Genomic DNA, 16,385 nt, shown 5'->3' on the forward strand with positions numbered 1-16,385 from the left:
ATGGGATGCATGTCACTTGGTCAAGGATGCGTCGATCGACTCCCAAGTTAATGAGGCCTTCTTACAACGCCAATGTATCATGGCTTGGGAGAAATCTGGAGGTTCTCGCTTCAGCCATTACACCACACACGTTGCCCCAAACTACAAATCTCTCTTCTTCTCAGAACGAGGTAACCAAACCCATTCCTACATCCTTGAGCCCATCCCGTTGAGTGCGATCCGCACCATTGCCTCCATTCGTCTTAGCTCCCATTCTCTACGCTGCGAGACAGGACGTTGGGGCACTGGCGAGGAGTGTCATCGACTTTGCACCTTATGCCCTCGTCAAGTGCGAGAGAGTGAGTACCACACACTACTTGAGTGCTCAGCTTTTGACCACATTAGGTCCTCTTTTCCCCATATATTCAGCCATGAGCTCTCCCTACATACCTTCCTCTCCCAACCACGATGTGGACTCTCTATTGCGACGCTCATTTCAGCCATTTTTGAGCATCGAGAGTCACTTATGAACTCCACTCACACCACGTGACATGTTCATTTGGTCCCATAGGTCATATTTGACCTCCCAGGACGATAATAGAACTATCTATCTATCTCTCCCTCTATCTATCTTTCTCTTTCCTCTCTCTCTCTCTCTCTCTCTCTCTCTCTCTCTTTCTTTCTCTCCTTCTCTCTCTCTCTCTCTCTCTCTCTCTCTCTCTCTCTTTCCTCTCTCTCCCTCTCTCTCTCTCTCTCTCTCTTTTCCGCGTATATTTTCGTGATCCGTCATTTCAAACGGATACAAGAGTATCCGAGGTTGCAAGGGGAGTACAAACCACCCCCTCTACCCTTAGATATCAATTATTTTATTTCTTAGCCTTTTTCATTTTTTGATAAAGATTTTTACTTTTTTTATAAGTACTTTTTTTTGTAGTACTTTTACATGTTTTTTCATTGCATTTTTTAAGTCCACTTTTATTTAAAAATATTTGTAGCACTCATTGCACTTTATTCTCTTTGAATTTAACGTAATTTCTTTTTTATTGAAATTTAGAACTTTTTTTAATTAATTATTTATTTTTTAGGACACATATAACTAAATAAAAAATGTATTGCATGTGCAGGACATCGACTAGGATGATAGTGGCCCCTCCCCTGGAGGTCCTAAGCGCGATCGTTGTCTCAAAGAAAAACTCTCTTGCCCTTGCTCCAAGTGCAAAAGGGTAATCCCTCGTTTGAGGTGCATTGCATTAGAGCACGTCGAGAACGAAGGGCTTTGGCATCCTCGAAAAAACGCTCGGAGAGATGAGAGTGTCACTCCCCATTGCTTGAGGAGATGCCCCATTGGTCTATGTTTGCGGAGTGAGCGGGATGCACCTACCTCTCAAGGTATTGAGAAATTTTTCATTAATTTCTCACATTCAACACTTGTTTAAAAGCAGGTCTACCATGGAGCTTCTTGCATGGCATGCCAACCACCGCTTAGATGATGGAATGATACGTGTCCCTGCCGATTCATCTTCATGGAGGCACATCAAAACTCGATGACCAGAGTTTGGGATGGAGTCTTGACACTTGAGGGTTGGGTTAGCAAGTGATGGTGTCACACCTTCGGCACTAAGTCTACTTCATGGAGCACTTGGCATGTGGTGATTGTCAACTACAATTTCACCATGGAAGACAACCAAATAAACTTCTTTTCTTGCTTGTGCCAGGGAAGTACAAAGTGTCAAATATTTGACGTCTACCTCAAGCCCTTCATTGAGGAGTTATGGAGAGGAATTCATGTTGTAGATGTCTCACTTGCAAAGGGGGGGAGAGAATCCATTGTGAGGGAATCCTTATGTGGACTATGCACAACTATCCTAGGCATGGAGAGATTTCTAGTATCTCTCTTTCCCTCTCTCCCCCTATATCTCTCTCTCCCTTTAGTGTTGTCTCTGTCTAGCAATATGATATGTATGCAGGGTTGTGCACATCGGGTCACAATGCATGTCCTACTTGCGGGCCATCATTGGTGAAAGAGAGGCCCAATGCCTTGCGCAAGGTAATCTATCCAAACAACCATTGTTTCTTACCCCAAGGGCATAGCAAGCACAAGGCTCCAACAAATAGGAAGACCCCTCTAAAGCTCACAATGGCAGATTGGGAAACCATTTGGGAAGAGCACTACAATAGCAATCCGACTTCGTGCCCTCCACCAAAAAGTATGTCAAGGTATTCCATATTTTTAAGGCTTCCATATTGGAAGGACTTAAAAATACAACACCTCTTGGATCCCATGCACATATTCAAGAATGTAGCCCAAACACTATGGGACCACATTATTGGCAAGAAGGACTCTTTTGGTACGAGGGAGCATTTGAGGCTTTTGAAACGTCTCCCCACCTCTGCTACTCCACGTCGTGCCCCCAATGGAAAGATTGTGCTTCCTAAAGCACCATGGATGCTTGCCAAAGAAGAATTAGACAAAGTGAAGGATACCATTGCTTCTATTCGCACACCAACATGATACATGAGGTCGCTAAAGGGATCTTTCACAAAAGCGAAGAAAGGTGGAAGCGTTCAATTGTATGGGTTGAAGTCCCATGATTGGCACAAGATGCTTCAGGTAATGTCCCTCTCCCTATTCTAGATATAGTTTGTGTGTATCAATTTATCTCACTTTCCCTTTCCCTAATTTACATTGTAGTTCATTCTACCGATGAGTACGTGTATATGTCGGGACAAGGAAGTCAGGGATGCTATTTTCAAACTTGGAGAGCTAGTGAGGTACACCACAAGACGCCACCCGACTACACTTTTTTTATATACACAATAATCTCAACTAGCACTTCGTGTTTCCTTATGTGTTTTCTTGCAGATTTGTGAGCTCCAAGGAAATTGAAATAGATGCTGCCCCTGCTACTCAAACACTTGCAACAAAAACTGTGTGTGCCATTGAGGATTCATTTCCTCGATCGGTCCTTCTTAGTCAAATCCACCTCTTGGTTCACGTGGTGGAGGAGATTGCTATATGTAGAGTAGTGCACGCATGATGGATGTTCTTCTTAGAGAGGTTTTTAAACTCTCAAAGATTTTGTGCGGCTACGGTCTCAACCAGAGGCATGTATGGCTGAAAGGTGATCATGCAAGAGGCATTTGTTTACATCTCAGAGTATTTGGCACAAGTTGATCCTTCAATGCCTTGCATGTGGTCAGACGAGCAAGATGCAAGGATGACTTCACACTTGCCAAGTGGAAAGGAAAAACTACTTAACATGGATATGAATCTATGCGGAGTGTTCAATACCTTTTGTATTCTCAATGCAAAGATTATGACCAAGTGGGTGGACTTGTGGATAGTGGAAAAGGCAAGGCTTTTGCAAGAGAGAGAAGCGTGGAGACAAGCACATGGAGGAAAGAGGGCACCCTCAGTGCCTAGACACCTTGCATGTTTCCTAGATCTCAATAGTGCAGAGTGGATTCATGAGAGAATGACCGAAGCAAAAGCGAGCGGAGAAGACATCACCAACAAAGAATCGGAGTATGCACGAAGGTGCGTACCAAAGATAGAGTACTCATATACCTAAACCATATTGTAATTTTTTTTCTTGATTTTATCTTTGTATTCGATAAAAGATATTTTCCTATTTTGTAGTGCCTTTCCTTTAACTCTATGTGGTCAAAGGGTCGTCACTTTCGTACGTACCACATTAACGAGCGTAGAACCACCATGGATTGTGGCATCATGGGAAACATTGACACAGACGATGATGAAGCCAGGTACTGCGGAACTTTTGAAAGGATACTAAAGGTTAATTTTAGAACCTTTCATACCTTCATCTTCGAGTGCAAGTGGTTTGCAAATGTGTCTAGACGACATGAGAATGGCCTCTACATGGTGGACTCTAGTGTGCATCACACATGGAGGTATGACAATTTAGTTTTACCGCACAATTGTGAGCAGGTGAGTGACAACTACCTTTTTAATTCTTATTTGCTTGTAGCATTAATTATACCAATGTTACTCACTTTGAGCTTCTCTTTTATAGGTCATCTATATACCAGTAATCCACCAACCAAAACTTTGGTTCGTAATTCTTGTAACACTTCGGGGGAGAACCATTTTTTCCACTAATGAAGTGAAGACCATCTTCGACCCTCTTCCACCTCCAACTTTGGATGAGGTGGAGACAGAGAAGAGGGAGGTCGATGAATCAAGTCCGGCAGTGGCAAGTCTTAGCGAGGATGATTGTCATGATGATGAGGATGATGAATCCAACGTATCCACAAACGATAATTCCGTTTCTCTCTTTATTGATGTAGGAGCCATGGGCTTAGGATTGGATGATGCTTCATGTAGGGATCTTTTGGAAGATGATTCATAAACATTTTGCATACTTTAAGTTATGCAAATTTTTGGTCTTGTAATCCATTCATCTTTCTCTCCCCCTCTTCCTCTCTCTAATTTTGTGAACATCCTCAATTATGTTAATAAAGTGACAATGATTAATTTAGTTGTAACCACGTGTAATCTTATTATCCCCCCACTCCCTCTCTCTCTCTCTCTCTCTCTCTCTCTCTCTCTCTCTCTCTCTCTCTCTCCCTCTTTCTTTCTTGTTTTTTTTTTTAATTTGAAAATTTCATACATATTCTTTAAAAAAAAATTAGAGGAGGAAAACACCAAAATTGGGAAGGGGGGGGGGGATGTTTAAGTCAGAATTTGAAAGTTTAGGCGCTAAATTTCCCCTAAAAAATAAACACGGTAATAATAGCAAAAATAAATGTGATAATAATTCCAAAAATAGTTGTGGTAATAGTTTAAATACAAAAAAAAACCCACCCTTCTCTCTCTTCCCTCTCCAGCTGAGTTTGGACCTTCTCTCTACAGAACGTGGAAAAAGACCGCGGTAAACAACTAGAGATTTTCATAGCGGTGCACACGATGTTTATCTAGATCCCCTTAGGTTCTGGCTAAAGAGAGAATTTGACTCTGTAGCCCCGCTCATGATATACCCTCTCCATGCCTACGACATCCTCCATCACTCATCAAACCACACTAGCAAAAGAGTGCCATTGAAGAGGGTATAGCCTTGGGTATATGAATAGGCTGAGTGTTGTTGATGGTCTGCAAGGCAGGCATACCCACCAAAACAATGGCAGCAAGAATAGGTCTGGCTTCATCAGCAATAGGATACGGACTGCAAGGTTCATCTCACAAGTAAAGCAAGAAATTCTTCAATAAAGGCATCAGCATCATCTTGGCTTGCATTTGAGTGGGCGCCATAATTTGCTTGATATAGTGCTTAAACACCTTGAGCACATCATGGGTAGGCTCGATTCCAATCGGAGGGGTGTCATTAGGCTTACTGGTCACTAAGCACAAGTCATTAACCGTAAGGTTTCCATCCTCAAGATTTTCTTGATAAGCACAACAACATTTGGTAGAAGCAAGACCACCGTGGTGCCAATTAAAAGAAGCAAGAAGGTCCATAATGCCACTTGCTTCATTTTCCTCCACTATCTTGCACTGAGGCACATGGCCTATCTCACAAGGTGCATGTTCCATGATCTTGGTAGGTTTGAATCCATTGGTGTAGTAAATGGTGTGGCCACATAAGGGATGTTGTTGAGTTGTTTAGTAACGGAAAAGCCACAATTGCTGCTTCATGTGCATTCACATTCCTGCACAACACAAGCATCACGTGCATCTTTTCTTGAGCAACACGACAGCAAGAGCATCCACAAGGTAGAATGTAAAGGCTTGAGCAAGAAGAATGAAGCCTTGCTAGGTCTTTGGATAGGGGCATCCAAATCATCATTGCAGGGAGCTTTATAGATTTTTTTTCAACTACACACGTGACTCCTTGTATTTTGCAAATTCTTGATATAGTGAGAGAGGGACCTTCATCAAGGCTTGCAAGAAATTCTTGGATGATGCAGGTTGCTTATTCATCGATTCCATCACAACCTATTCCATGGTAGCAAGAGAGAATGGGTCCTACCCGATAAATGATACCATGTGGGAGTGAAAGGCCTGGTCGCCTCCCACTATCACAGGCACAGAGTAGAAGCATCAGGTTGTCATACACGCAAGCAGAGAGAGAGAGAGAGAGAGAGAGAGAGAGAGAGAGAGAGAGAGAGAGAGAGAGAGAGAGAGAGAGAGAGAGAGAGAGAGAGAGAGAGAGAGAGACTCAGATTTGGGTGGTAGATGGGTTTGTCTTGGTTGATTTTGGTTACTTAGGGATGCTTTAAATATAATGCAAGAAGGCGTGGGTGCTCATGCCTTTTGGTATCACAAGACATGAGGGTTAATTAATTAATTTATTCCAACATGGGAGGGGCGGACAGTCTCATGTTAGTGATAGGTAGCCACAATATGCAGATGATGATGCAAGGGAGCAACCCATCCTTAGGGTCCGTCAGCTCCAGTCACCATTATCATCTCTCTCATGAGTACTGTCATCAATATCATCTCTCTACTAAGCGTGCAACTCATGATTCTTAGTTACCAAAATCACTTATTGAGTATTTTGGAAGTTGCATGAGTCTTAATTGCATCACACTATGGTATATCAAAGCGTAGAAAACTCTGGGATAAATTACCTCTCGCATGCATAAGGTGTTTGTAACTCCTCCCTAAACCAAAAAAAACAAAGACACATGATGGGTAAGCTATTATTATTGAAAAATATTTCCCTTGTGGCAAGCTATTATGGCACAACATGGATACTAGGTAGATACCATTTAGATATTCGCTCGGGTTTTAGTTCGCTCGAGAAGTCTCACTCGGGCTATGGTAAGACTCCTTTGTTGCAAGGCACACTTGCTTTGCTGGCGATAGAGCAAGTTGGATGGTGGGCTCAACGAGGTCGGCTTCATCTGAGTCCCTTTGAGGTAGAGCTCAAGATTCCATTTGTGTCTGCTACTGCAAGTGAGGGCGAGAAATGTTCCTTTTGGGGCAAAGTTCGTCGATGAAACCGAGATGTTGACTAAGCCCGACCAAACAGAAGTACAAGGGAGGGGGATTGGGGGGGGGGGGTGGGGGGGGGGGGTAGAGAGGCGTAGTGAGCGAGAGGTGGGAGGTAGCATGAGTGAAGAGGGAGAGGCTAGGAGAGTGTAGTGTGAGGGAGGAGGTTGGTCAGGGGTAGCACAAGGGTTGGGGGGGGGGGGGGGGGGGGGGGGGGGGGAGCAATGCACAAGGGGAGGGAGGGGGGTTGGGCAAGTGCAACATGAGTGGGAGGGAGGGGTGCAGAGGGAGCAGGTAACAACGAGCTCTCCGTCAATTCTGTCGGGTTGATAAAGATCTTTTCATAGATTACCTGAAAAAGGGGGAATGCACGTGCACGTCCAACCATATGTGCAGGTTGACAAGCTGTAACTCTTACTTCTAGGAATTAGGACAACCTAGAAAGTGTTATGGAAACCTTGTGAGCCTACTTGCAAGCTATGCATGTCCAGACACTTTAGTTAATTGCATACCCTTTGATTGCACATGATCATCACCTGTGTCTACTAGGTGTCAACACTGGAAAGTGTTCCCATTATAGGACAATAGCTTATAGACCTGGCCTAGATAGTTATAGCATATACAACAACTCCTATATATTATTATAATTTATTAATAAATGATGTGATGTGAAGTCATGGGGGGTCTACTACTCGACCTCACTTGGAAATCATATATAAGAAACCCTGAGGTTCATCCCTTAGAATCAATTCAGTACCACATGGGTGACCAGTGCTCATCAGTAGCATTAGCACCATCCCTAGCATTTTCTCAAACAGCAATGTGACACTTTTACCATCAAGTACCAAGCAATAGTGGGTTGCTTTTTAAGAAGTACTAAGCAATAGAAAAACAGCCCTTAGCGTTTCTACCATCAAGTACCAAGCAATAGCAAATCAGCCCTTAGCGTTTCTGGCCAGCCACAAGCATGAACGTTTTCCCTTCTACATGAAGTTACAGATCCAAGTCAAATACACTAGCGTTATCAGATTTCAGCCCTTAGCCTCTCAAATCTAACCATCTAATGCATGATTCCATGAGCATCTCTGCATGTGGATCCATTGTATCATCCTTTCTGAAATCTAAAGCAAATACCACGCTAGCAATAGAGTGGGGGACCCTTGAAGGGGGGTTTGGGACCCCATCTGGTGTTGGTCTTCTTTCTCTCTCTGTCACTCACAGAACGTTCACTCATGATATCATTCTCTCTTCTCTCTCATTTTATTGCATTATCTCTCTCATTAAAGTAAAAAGAACCTTGTGTATGTATTGAACATGCATCTTGAGCTATCACCATCAACACTTCCACTACACCTAACAAATAAGCTCAAAGGTCTACAATAGCGCCTCCATAAGCACCTTCCAATCCTAATTGTTGGTGGCATCCATCTTATAATCCTCTGGAAACACTCACAACACCAGAATCTTCCTCTCAAATCTTAAGTAACTCCTTGCTATGAGTAGACTTTCGAAAATGCTCCAAAATATCATCCACTATGTTTGCGTAGACTTTTTTTGTCAACATCCCCATCCCGAGAACTCTCCAAAAAATTCTTCTTCTTCAGTGCCATCATCAAGACATGTCAAGGTCACAAAGAAATCCTTTGTAGACAGGTACAAGCCGGGTATCAAGGAGGCAAGAAACCTCTCATCAAAAGGCGTCTCCAATCTCCTCAGCAAGGGCAGGTACACCACTGAAATTGGTCCCTTTAGTCTCCCTCTGCCACGCAAAAGGTCATCAGCTAGTTTAAAACCCCCATGATGCCTAGACTCTAGAAAAGCCTCACAAGGCCAGGCACAACCACAAAGAAGCCCAATCACAAGATCTAGACGGGAAAACTCAAGAGATGACCTCGAAAACTCTAACATATACATGTGTATGAGGGATGGTGGGCTGCAACTCTAATTCTGATGGATGTGAAACTTATGTGCAAGGGAGTACAACCATGATATCCAAAAGCCTAGCTAGCTCCATTGGATGCCAAAGTGGGGTTGTAGTATGACATAGGTCGAGCATTGACACAATGTTCCCTTAGCTTCAGTAGAGCATATTGCTACTTGTAGAGATGGGAGGCATAGGATGGATCTAGCTAGTCTCGTCAAGGGTTTAGTAGTTACAATTAGGTTGTCGAGACCGAAGTTTAAGCTGTACCTTGCAAAGATTGGCAATAGTCTAGGTTTTGTATCAAGTGAGGGTGGTGTACCATCTGATAGTATAAACACTCCACCCACCTTTACATTCATTCTTCACCACTCTTGTGAAGAATCCTCCTCGTTTCATCTCTATTCCTACTATACATCGAGGCGTATCAAAGCAACGAGAATTATTTGATGGTTATCATACAGTGTTTTGTATGTGGCAAAGCAGATCGTATGCCAGTTGGATGCTCTAGGAGGATAAAGAATCCAATGCAGAGACAGTGTCACAACCTGGTGATGTGGTATGACCTATAGACAAGGAGGAAATTTCTAATTGACGGATTAGATTATCAAAAAAGCAAGTAGGAAAGAAGTGTCCAAAATTGTCTTTTAGGATGCATGGTCCATTTCTAGTCATTAAAAAGATAAATGATGTGTTTGTGAAATTACAATTGTCTAACTCATGGTCAATGCACAACGTTTTCCATGTGTCTTGGTTGAAGTTGTTTCAGGGAGATCTCCCAAAGGAGATTTCTGAAGAGGACGAACCTGAGATCTTAGGTGATGTTGAAGTCATGAAGATGGAGCATATTCTTGATTATTTTCGCCACGGATCAGAGAAGTAAGCACAATAGTAATTTTTGAATTTCAAGGATCAGGAAACACACATAGTGTGGGTCGACAAAGATTTCTTCACAGATTACCCTGAGTTGTTGGCAGAATACAAGAAAGCCATGCAGCTCGGTACCAAGATCTCACCATTAAAAGGGGGATGGTACATGTACATGTAGCCCTATGTACATGTGGACAAGATGTAACTCCTACTTCTAGAGTTCAGGACAGTCTAGGAAGTGTTTTGGTACCCACATGAGCATGTACGCAAGGACGTGCATGTCCAAGAACTTTAGATTAGTAGCTTACCCTTTGATTGCACATGAGCATAGCAAGTGTCTGCTAGGTGTAGGGACTGGGGATTGTTCCCATAGTCTAGTATAGTACCAAGCCTAGGTAGTTTATCTGCATGTGAAGCACCTCTCATCAAGCAAGTTATTAACTTTTTATAAGTGACATCTGCATATCAATGAAGTCGTGGGACTCTCTCTCACTTGGCCCAACACATATAAGTGACCCTAGGCGTCTTCTCAAGCATATTCAGTACCTTGCAACACAAGCACCAAGCAGCACAAGCATGCCTTGGATTTTTTACCTCTTAGTGTTTCCTCTCCATTCTCATCCCTAGCATTTACTCAAGGACTCGTAGATATGTGCCCTCAAGCCTAAAGCATCCCTAACACATCATCCCATAACAAATTAGCCATCAGCCCTTAACATTTGCAGCTTCAGCCATTCATACCATTATCGCGAGCAAATCTCAGCATCCATCACAATGAAGTTGCAGATTTCAGCCCTTATCATTAGTGTTTTCAGTTTACAGTATTGTCAACGTCAGATCAGCCTATGGTTGTAGATCCAAGCCGATCAATCTAGCGTTTTTAGATGACAAATCTTACCAAACCATGTCGAAAACATCAACCCATGTGAGCTTTAAGAGTGAAGAAGGGGTCATTGGGACCTCAAGTGACAAACCCAAATGGAAACTTATGCAGTTGTAACATCTGTTTGACAATGATCAAGGAGCCAAGATTTACAAGGATTGGATGGAGCATTACAGTGTTAGAGTGGATGATAGACAGAGTGAGTTCAAGGGCTTAGTGCCTATTGACTATAACGGGGATAGATATTTTGATGATGATGGAATGAAATATAGGGTTTTGTTCAATCCCTACATTGTCGATTAGTGGGGCGTGACGATAACCAAGGAAAAGGTAGACAATGGGTGAGAGGATAAACCTCCACTAATTCACAAGCCAAGTGTCAAATTCATCAAGACCAATGAAGCTCTAAAAACATGGTAGGTGAAGATGAAAGTTAAGGGTGCTTGAAGGTATTTCCAATGGTTCTATGTCGGCAGAAATGGATGCACGCTACATGCAAATACAAATGCAGAAGATGGTTAGGGATCCATTCTCCTACTCCTCCATATCCGCATATGAGGGAAGAAATCTTGGTACTCAAGCTTTGGATCTTTGTGTATCCAATGTTGAGGTTCATTCGTGATGAAGAGGTTATGACTTAAGTTCATGAAACTTCTTTGATATTAAAAAACATAAAAATCCAGGCGAGGTTCCTTGGGTTCTTGATTCTCTTGGATTCTTGATTCTGGGGCAGGGACATGAAACTTTTTAAAGAATAGAATTCCGGGCTCCTTGAGTTCTTGGTTCTTCTTGGGTTCTTGATTCTTTTCTTGAATTTGCAAAGCTGAAGCACGTTTAAAGCTTTGATATCAATGTCAGGTGCAACAGAAGGGTTTAAGGATTTTAACTCAAATCTAGTAATTTACATAAACACAAGGTTACTTTACTTCACTTAAGAGAAACAAAACTGAACACAATGTGTGTGTGTGTGTGTGTGTGTGGTGTGAGAGAGATTTGTGTGTGTGTGAGAGAGGGGAGAGAATTATGCAACCCTTCGTGCCTGCTATTCTATGTGCTCAATAGCCCCTTTGCGATCTGATACCCTGCGTGTCTGGCTACCTTGCCCTCGTGACTATGCGGCCAGCTTGATCGCGACTCCAACCGTTGCCCCATTCACATCTTGCTAGTGAGTCAGGCTGCCAACCCCTTTTGGTCATCTGTGTACATGTGTGTGGGAGTTTGTGTGATAGAGGGTGTGTGTGTGTGTGTGTGACTCCTCTGTCGCGTGGATCTCTTGCACGCTGCTGTAGTTCTTTGCACCCTCGCCAATGTTTGTGTGTGTGCACGCGTGCATGATGGTGCAAGACTATGTGTGTTTAGTGGTGTGTCGTAGCGAGCTGGATAGTGTGTGTGTATGTGTGGTAGTGGTCTTGCTCCTACACTCCTGCTCCTGTCTTTTCCAGTGCCGGACTATCCTTCCCTGCCTCGAAAGTCAGCTTCTAGTGCAAGTCTTGTACAACTTTTTGGGCTTCGATGAAGTGTTGTTATCTGATATGGAAGCATGTAATTTACTGTTGAAAATGTCCCCGCTCTTTTTCAATACACAAATGACTCATGTCCTTCCATGGGCTCTCACTAAAGATTATCAAAGATTGATTCTCCACAAGTGTCCTGTATAGGTTAAGATGCTTGATTTTTCTCACACCTGGTGCCACTTTCTTCCTTTACTGTTTTCTCAATTGGGGAAGGTGATTTGCCCGCCTAAGCTGGATGAAAATACTAATCATTTTTGTATCCTTTGGGACACTGATACTCCTATGCCAACAGGCATTACAATAAACTCGGGTGATACTGTTGTTGGCAAACGTCCTTTTAATCTTAAATGGGGAAAATTTTCTAATTCTTGTTTTCGCTACAGTAAATTGGATCATATGCAATCAGAGTGTCTTGAACCTAATCTTCAACCCCCCCCCCCCCCCAGTTGTGCATCCTCCGCAATACACTTCTCTAGCAAGAGCTGCACGTGAGGCCACAATCATTGGAATCTCTCCTCCTACAGGGGCAACTGGTGGAATTAAAGGCAAAGGGAAACAAGCATTGTCTAATACGCCTGTTGATCACACATCGACAAAGGATAAAGCAAAAGACAAGAGTAAAGATAAAGGCAAGGCCCCGGTCTCAATCACAGAGGCTTGGACAATCCCCAAAAAAGTAATTAAAGTACGTAATGAGGTTTATTTATGCAATCATGTACGTAATGAGGTTTCTTTATGCAATTATGTACCTTCTTCTTCTTCTCCCAAACTCTCTTAGAAGAAGCTTCTCTACAATGATAACAAGTCTTTGGCAGAGGTTTGGGACAAGGTCGTTCGTTCCTATAAGGATGTAGTCACAAGGGATACTTCAAGACCTCTTTTTTCCTCGCCCAATACATCCGATTTGATACTGCCGGAGCCTTATCAGATAGTACCTCCTCATCCACCTTTGGTTGATGAGGATGTGCTTATGCACAGCAGCAATTAAATTATCCTCTTTCTTTTCCCTTTGTACATATTAGTTATGATGCATAGCTCTTTAAAGTGACTTTCATACTATGTGCGTGGGTTAAGCAATCATGCAAATTGGTGGATTACTTGGTAGTATGTACATACATGTAAGGCAGACATCGTAGTTTTACAAGAGCACAATCAGCATGAGTATGCTGGCTAGATATCTTACTATGGGGGGTATTGGATCACCTATGCAAGATTTGGTGATTACTCAAAACTGCTTATCCTTATTCGCCATGAACTGCACCAATTCTGGCTTTTAATGATCCTGTTGGGGAAGAATGGTAATCCAATGTATGGTGAATGGGTAAGTCTTTGAATTTGCAAGTGTATATGCCTGTACAACTTCTGTAGATAGGGCAAGACTATATAATGATATGGCATATTAAAATTGGCACTTGAATGCATTTCTTCGTGGGCATTTTAATACTGCACCGAATCCTCGGGATAATATGACTAGCCATTCTCATATGCTAGCCTTGAAAAAACAATCATGGGATCACTTGATGTCACAATGTAGTGCATTGGATATGTGGTATTCTTTGCATAAGAATGATCCAAGATTCACATTCCAGCACAATGCGTTGTCCTCTTATCGTGCTTGCTTAGATCGATGGTATATTCTACATATGTAGCAGTATGAGGACTATATATGTGAAATAAGTATTGATTATATGTTTGGCATCTTGGATCATGCTCCCATAAGTGTATCATTACACTTTGGATACATGTAAAATGTTGCCACATTATCGAGAAACGGTTGCTACATATCAATAATGCATATTTGTCACATGAAACCTTTCGCAATATGATTGCGGATACCATTTTGCATCTTTTGTTCTAGATGTATGGTCATATTGACACGGCTTTGTACCATTTTGTTATGCGAGTTAAACATGTCATTCAAGAGTATGGAAAAATATATACGCCACACCAGCTGTTGACCGCTGGGTCAACAACACAACATAACTAAAGTTTCGTACCAAAATCTTATCTTTTGCGAGTTATGAAATGCTGCGGATTAGGGCTATAAACGTCATTTGTAATGAGTAGTTATTATAGTTTCAGAAGCCGGGGTGCAATGGCACTTCCAGATTGTAAATACAAAGCCATTTGACCCTTTCAACCCCATTTTTGGTTAAACCTAAGGTAGCCTTAGTATATAAGGTACCTAGGTCATTTTGTAAAGGGAGACTTTAATCATAATCAAAACTTTAGCGTTGCCGTCTACTCTGTGTGAGAGAGAAAGAGAGTGAGCGTGAACTTTATCCTCTAGCTACACCCGGCTCGCTCAACACATTGGAGATCCGACTGCACCATTGATGTAGGCTCGAGGAGAGCTACGCGACATCGCCAAGCATTCGACGCGAGCGGAAGCGCACACGCCACGCATCTACGAGCTATTTGTGGCCGTAAGTGTATCAAACGATGTCTGTTTTTTGCGTGCTAGTAGTCATAGAATCGTGGCGACATAAGCTACGCATAGGTACTCATAAATTTTAGTTTCGGGCACTTTCAAAATTCTGCTCTGTCATCCTATGTGTTTTCCGCAGATGGGTTTAGAGTGAGGGTTTTGAGTGTAGAAGCTTAGGGACAGGTGTATCCTAGTGAGGGGATGGTGTTCCTTAAGTTTCGTATGAATCTGGCATGATTAGGTGAGTTACCTTCCGTATGTGTGTATGTGGCTAGGTGGTGTAGTTGAGAGCAGTGAGGTTCTTGATTGTGGTAAAGTTGGCCTTCCAGAGTGTTGTATGTGTAGGATGGTCTCAGCCTGACAAGCTAAAGAGATTTCCTCCGTGTGCCTATCATGTCATCTGTGTCCTCGATTGACATTATGTTGATCTAGGTAGTGTTTGCATGCACTTCATGGGTGTGTGAGTCGCTCCCGCAACACCAACAAAGGCAAGTGAACAGGCTAAAAGTACATCTCAGACATTAAAAGTACACCATTGATGTAGGCTCAAGGAGAGCTACGTGACAATGCCAAGCATTCCATGCAAGACGAAGCGCACACGCCAATGCATCTACGAGCTATTTGTGGCCATATGTGTATCAAACGATGTCTGTTTTCTGCGTGCTAGTAGTCTATAGAATCGTGAAGACATAAGCTATGCATAGGTACTCATAAATTTCAGTTTCGGGCACTTTCAAAATTCTGCTATGTCATCCTACACGTTTTCCGCAGATGGGTTTAGAGTGAGGGTTTTGAGTGTAGAAGCTTAGGGACAGGTGTATCCTAGTGAGGGGATGGTGTTCCTTAAGTTTCATACGAATTTGGCATGATTAGGTGAGTTACCTTCCGTATGTGTGTATTTGGCTAGGTGGTGTAGTTGAGAGCAGTGAGGTTCTTGATTGTGGTATAGTTGGCCTTCTAGAGTGTTGTATGTGTAGGATGGTCTCAGCCTGACAAGCTAAAGAGATTTCCTCCGTGTGCCTATCGTGTCATCTGTGTCCTCGATTGACATTATGTTGATCTAGGTAGTGTTTGCATGCACTTCATGGGTGTGTGAGTCTCTCCCGCAACATTGGTGCCGTTGCCGGGGACACAAGGACCTAAGTAGGTTTCCTACTAACACTCGTGTGATGGTTGTTTCGGCTAAAGAAAGCGTTTTTCTTAAGTGGATCCGGAAGAGGATATTCCGCGATCAAGTGGATAGCCAAGAAGCGTGTGTCTTGCCGAGGGTCTGCGACTAGATAGGTTTAGTTAGGATTTGTGGATTAGAGTAGTTGTTGGTGGTCAAGTGATTTGTGAGGTGATAAAAGCGTTTACTAGTCCGTGTGTGGCAGTGAAGTGTGTTTCTACTCATAGATGCAAAACCCCATATGATTTGTAGGAGTAGCTTTAGGTAAGTGATTCGATTCTGATCTAGAGCTATTCAACACTGAATTATTTGCTAAAGTGCTTGATTGCATTTGAAATCACGGAAAAGTGTGCTTTTGAGGATAAAAATGCATTAAACAAGCTTTTGTGGATATTTTTGTATGACTGAATGATGTTGTGCATATAAAAGAGCATTTGCAAGGGTTCTCTGAAGAAAACCTGCAATTCTGTAAACATAGACATCCTATGCGTAGGATGTCTCAAGGGGGTTCTGGAGACCAAATTTGAAAATTCTGACTGCACCAGTGTGTTCAGAAGGGGGGTCTCCCCTAAATATACATTGAAACTAGAGTTTTGACCAACTCTTGACACCCAAAAGACCAAAGACGGAGTGTCAAAAACGCGAAAACAAGAAACTTAAGATTCTGAGC

This window comes from Adiantum capillus-veneris, chromosome 26 (genome assembly GCF_014529385.1).
Source record: "Adiantum capillus-veneris isolate H3 chromosome 26, ASM1452938v2, whole genome shotgun sequence".
NCBI classification, from domain to species: Eukaryota; Viridiplantae; Streptophyta; class Polypodiopsida; order Polypodiales; family Pteridaceae; genus Adiantum; species Adiantum capillus-veneris.